At 47.5% G+C, this 6,000-nt stretch overlaps 1 protein-coding gene across 1 annotated transcript in view; it reads right to left on the bottom strand.

The window, feature by feature from the left end:
- The window catches only part of FER1L5 (fer-1 like family member 5), a 68,129-nt gene that overhangs the window by 22,880 nt on the left and 39,249 nt on the right, over window positions 1-6,000 (bottom strand). The window lies entirely within an intron of this gene.

A 6,000-nucleotide genomic window follows, 5' to 3' on the forward strand; every position in this document is an offset into this window, starting at 1 on the left:
TAGCCAACCAGGGTGGCTCACACCTGTAGTCCTAGCTACTCAGGAGGCTGGGGTGGGCTTGAGCCCAGGAGTTTGAGGCTACGATGAACCGTGATCATGCCGCGGCACTGCAGCCTGGGTGACGGAGTGAGACTGTGTCTCAACCAATCGATAAAATAAAGTGGTCATAAGTAAATAAAAATACAGTGGTCCCTGCTTGGCAGTGCCCCAGGTAGCTGGAAGAAGCAACGTTAGCCAGACCTCAGAGAATGCCCACAAAGTTCCAAGAAAGTGAGCAGCTGAGAACCAATGTACACGCTCCTAACCCAGCAACTCCACTCCTAGGTATACACCCAAGAGAAGGGCTGTACAGCATCATTGAGACACACGGAGAATAATGTTCATGGCAGCTCTCATCACAACAGCCAAAAGTTGGAAACAGCCAAAATAGCTCTCAAAAAATCTCTTGGCCAGGCGCAGTGGCTCATGCCTGTAATCCCAGCACTTTGGGAGGCCGAGGCGGGAGGATCACCTGAGGTCTGGAGTTTGAGACCAGCCTGCCCAACATGGTGAAACTCTGTCTCTACTAAAAATATGAAAAAAAGAATTAGCCGAGTGTGGTGGTGGGCAGCTGTAATCCCAGCTACCTGGGAGGTTGAGGCAGGAGAATCACTTGAACCTAGGAGGCGGAGGTTGCAGTGAGCTGAGATTGCACCACTGCACTCCAGCCTGGGCAACAGAGTGAGACCCCATCTTGAAAACAACAACAAAAAAGGGCCAGGCACAGTGACTCATGCCTATAATACCAGCACTTTGGGAGGCCTAGGCGGGTGGATTACCTGAGGTTAGGAGTTCAAGACAGCCTGGTCAACATGGTGAAACCCCATCTCTATTAAAAATACGAAAATTAGCTGGGATTGGTGGTGGGTGCCTGTAATCCCAGCTACTTTGGAGGCTGAGGCAGGAGAATCACTTGAACCCGAGAGGCGGAGGATGTAGTAAACCGAGATAACGCCACTGCACTCCAGCCTGGGCAACAGAGCGAGACTCCTGCTCAAATAAATAAATAAAATAATCTTTCAGCCAGGTGTGATGGCTCAAGCCTGTAATCCCAGCACTTTGGGAGGCCGAGACGGGTGGATCACGAGGTCAGGAGATCGAGACTATCCTGGCTAACACGGTGAAACCCCGTCTCTACTAAAAAATACAAAAAACTAGCCGGGCGAGGTGGTGGGTGCCTGTAGTCCCAGCTACTCGGGAGGCTGAGGCAGGAGAATGGCGTGAACCCGGGAGGCGGAGCTTGCAGTGAGCCGAGATCCAGCCACTGCACTCCAGCCTGGGCGACAGAGCAAGACTCTGTCTCAAAAAAAGAAAGAAAAAAAAAATTTCTCAAAAATCTCTTTCAGTAGTAGAAAGGATAAATAAATTATGCTACATTTACACAATAGAATAATACACAGCAGTCAGTGAATGAGCTATGACTACCCTATGTCATCTGGATCTGTGAACACACTGCACAAACAGAACAGTGAGCAAAAGAAACCAGATACAAAATAATACACACGATATTTTTTATATAATAACAACAATTATTATTTTTTAAAGAGGCAGGGCACGGCAGCTCATGCCTGCTTGTGCCTGCAATCCCAGTGCTTTGGGAAGCTGAGGCCAGGAGTTCAAGGCTGCAGTGAACTATGGTCATGCCATGGAGGTGAGGAGTGGCTGTGGCTGAGCAAAGTGTTTTGAGCTGCATGTATGCGTGCTTGATACTTGCTCCTTTCGATCCAAATGATCTAGAGGGCCTTGGAGGGGTGGGGTGGGCACACGGGCCTCTGAAGTGCTCCCGCTCCATGATCTGAGTGCTATTACAAGGGCATGTTTGCTTTGTGATAATTCACTGAGCTTGACACTTCGATTTGTGTACTTTTCCATAAGTATGTTCTACTTGAATTGCAAGTTTACTTAAATTAAAAAATAGTGGGACAAAACACCCAAAATCAGTACGTAAAATACAGTGTGTCGAAGATGGAAAATGCTAAAGAGAAAAGCAGGGAAGGGAAGAAGGGAGATGCTGAGTAATTTAAATAGAATGGTCACCTAAGGACTTTCTACGAACATCTAGAAGAAATCAGCTAGAATGCAGCCCAGAGAGAGGACAAGATGAAAAATACGGAAGAGGCCGGGCGCGGTGGCTCAAGCCTGTAATCCCAGCACTTTTGGGAGGCCGAGACGGGCGGATCACGAGGTCAGGAGATCGAGACCATCCTGGCTAACACGGTGAAACCCCGTCTCTACTAAAAAATACAAAAAACTAGCCGGGCGAGGAGGCGGGCGTCTGTAGTCCCAGCTACTCGGGAGGCTGAGGCAGGAGAATGGCGTCAACTCGGGAGGCGGAGCTTGCAGTGAGCTGAGATCCGGCCACTGTACTCCAGCCTGGGTGACAGAGTGAGACTCCGTCTCAAAAAAAAAAAAGAAAAATATGGAAGAGATTTAAAAATATGAAGGACAGAAGGAGAAGGTCCACAGAGGACAGAGTGAGTTCCGGAAGGAGATATAGTGGGGAAGAGGTAATTTTCAAAGGAAAAATATAATTTTCCAGGATTTTTGGAAGACATCAGTTTCAGACCCTGGCCTTTGTGTGAAAGACAAGAATGATAAATAAGCAGGGATGCGTGCCTGGGGCTCTCGGTGTGAGGATACACAACAGCAGGTTTCCTCTCCGACTCTTGGAGAACTTACAAAAGCAACAAGGAGAAGGAAAATAACTCAATTTTCAGCAAAACAAGGAGACAGATATAATCTGCAGACTCAAAATACACGTGAGGACTGCCAAAAGCAACTGTGACCGCCACCGAAGCCAAGGCGTGAAGTGCAGCAGCAGCAGCCGCCTGGGGGACACGACTAGCAGGACAGACAGCGGGAAGCGCTCTGAGTAGGGGCAGATTGCAGAAAGTGCCAGCAAAAACACACTGCCTGAAGGAGCTCAGGACACACGTGAGGCAACGTGAGCCCGCAAACCTCAGAAAACAAGTAGCAGAGAAAACAAAAACAGAGACGGGAAGGTAGCATAAGTAGTCCACGGGAGATTAGACGCTGCAGACACTTCAGTGAGAGGCATGGAAACAAGGATAGAAATGAGACAAGTGGGCCGGGCGCGGTGGCTCAAGCCTGTAATCCCAGCACTTTGGGAGGCCGAGACGGGTGGATCACGAGGTCAGGAGATCGCGACCATCCTGATTAACATGGTGAAACCCCGTCTCTACTAAAAAATACAAAAAACTAGCCGGGCGAGGTGGCGGACGCCTGTAGTCCCAGCTACTCGGGAGGCTGAGGCAGGAGAATGGCGTGAACCCGGGAGGCGGAGCTTGCAGTGAGCTGAGATCCGGCCACTGCACTCCAGCCTGGGTGACAGAGCGAGACTCCGTCTCAAAAAAAAAAAAAGAAATGAGACAAGTGACCGAAATGAAATGGAAAGAATAGGTCAAAAAAGAATCAGGGAGAAAATGACAGATATAGATAAAACCGAAGAGAATCACTAAACCCATAAATGGAGCCTCTAATGTAGAAAATTAAATAATGGAACAGAGTAAGTATTTTAACATGTAACCTAAGAAAACACATGAGGAAAGGATGGTCTTTTTAACAAATGGTGCTTGAACAACTGGATATTCACATGCAAATTAATTCAAAATGAATCATACAGATAAGTGTAAGAACTAAACAATAGGAGAAACAACCCAAATTAAAAACAGGCAACACATTTGAGGCCTGGTGCCGTGGCTCCGCCTGTAATCCCAGCACTTTGGGAGACCGAGGTGGGCGGATCACGAGATCAGGAGATTGAGACCATCCTGGCTAACACGGTGAAACCCCGTCTCTACTAAAAATACAAAAAACTAGCCGGGCGTGGTGGCGGTGCCTATAGTCCCAGCCACTCGGGAGGCTGAGGCAGGAGAATGGTGTGAACCCGGAGGGCGGAGCTTGCAGTGAGCTGAGATCGCGACACTGCACTCCAGCCTGGGCGACAGAGCGAGACTCCGTCTCAAAAAAAAAAAGAAGATAAATGAATGAAATGGTTTATGAGCATTGAGCATGAAAAGATGTGGCCGGGCGTGGTGGCTCACGCCTGTAATCCCAGCACGTCGGGAGGCCGAGGTGGGTGGACTGCTTGAGCCCAGGAGTTTTGACACCGGCCTGGGCAACATGGTGAAACCCTGTCTCTACGAAAAATACAAAAATTAGTCAGGCATGGTAGCACATGCCTGTAGTCCCAACTACTTGGTGGGACTGAGGCAAGAGAATTACTTGAACCCCGGGGGTGGAGGTTGCAGTGAGCCGGTATTGCCCCACTGCACTCCAGTCTGGGTGACAGAGCGAGACTCGGTCTCAAAAAAAAAAAATAATAAATAAATAAAATTAGAAAAAAAAGAAAAGATGCTCAGTGTCATTACATGAAATGCAGATTAAAACAATGATGAAGGCCGGGCGCGGTGGCTCATGTCTGTAATCCCAGCATTTTGGGAGGCCGAGATGGGCGGATCACAAGGTCAGGAGATCAAGACCATCCCGGCTAACACAGTGAAACCCCGCCTCTACTAAAAATATAAAAAATTAGCCAGGCGTGGTGGCGGGCGCCTGTAGTCCCAGCTACTCGGGAGGCTGAGGCAGGGGAATGGCGGGAACCCGGGAGGCGGAGCTTGCAGGGAGCTGAGAAAAAACCATTGCCCCCCCCCCGGGGGAAAAGAGGGAACCCCCGTCAAAAAAAAAAAAAAAAAAAAAAACCAACGATGAGGTACCACTGCGTGCCTACTATAATAAATAAAGACAGATAATAACAAACATTGATGAGGATAAGAAACTGAAATCATCTTACATTGCTGGGAGAATATAAAATGATGTGGCCACTTTAGAAAAGCTTGGCAGTTTCTTAAAAAGCCATTCCACTTAAAGACTTGTATACGAATGTTCACAGCAGCTTTATTCTTTTTTTTTTTTTTTTTTTTTTTGAGACAGAGTTTCGCTCTTGTTGCCCAGGCTGGAGTGCAATGGTGCGATCTCAGCTCACCATAACCTCTGCCTTCTGGGTTCAAGTGATTCTCCTGCCTCAGCCTCCTGAGTAGCTGGGATTACAGGCATGCGACATCATGTCCGGCTAATTTTGTATTTTTAGTAGAGACAGGGTTTCACCAAGTTGCTCAGGCTGGTCTCGAACTCCCGACCTCAGGTGATCCACCCGCCTCGGCCTCCCAAAGTGCTGGGATTATAGGAGTGAGCCACCAGGCTCGGCCAGCTTTATTCTTAATAGCTAAGAACGGGGAGCAATGTCCATCAACTGATGAATGGATTAACAAATGATGGATGGTACACCCATATGATGGAATACTATTTGGCAATGAAAAGGGAATGGAGTACTGATACATGCTACGTCATGGATAAACCTGGAAAACATTAAGCCAAGTGAAGGAAGCCAGATGCAAAAGATGACATATTGTATAATTTCATTTATATGAAATATCCAGGAAAAGTAAATATGCAGAGACAAAAGTACATTAGTAATTGTGTTGACCTGGGGGTGGGAACAGGAGAGTGGCTACAAAACAAGAGAATTCTGTGGTTTGTAAATTACATCACTAAATAAATTACTAACAAAATCAGATTTTACTCATACACATAGATGCAAAATCCTCAACAAAATATTAGCAAACTAATTCCAGAATGCATAACAAAGATAGGACGGGCATGGTGGCTCACGCCTGTAATCCCAGCAGTTTAGGAAGCTGAGGGGAGTGGATTACCTGAGGTCAGGAGTTCGAGACCAGCCTGGCCAACACGGCAAAAACCCATCTCTACTAAAAATACAAAAATTAGCCAGGCATGGTGGCGCACTCCTGTAATCCCAGCTACTCGGGAGGCTGAGGCAGGAGAATCACTTGAACCCGGGAATCCAGGAGGCAGACCACTGCACTCCAACCTCGGTGACAGAGTGAGACTCCGTCCCCCAAATTTTTTTTTTTTTTTTTT

The sequence above is a fragment of the Theropithecus gelada genome, chromosome 13 (genome assembly GCF_003255815.1).
Source record: "Theropithecus gelada isolate Dixy chromosome 13, Tgel_1.0, whole genome shotgun sequence".
Lineage (NCBI taxonomy): Eukaryota > Metazoa > Chordata > Mammalia > Primates > Cercopithecidae > Theropithecus > Theropithecus gelada.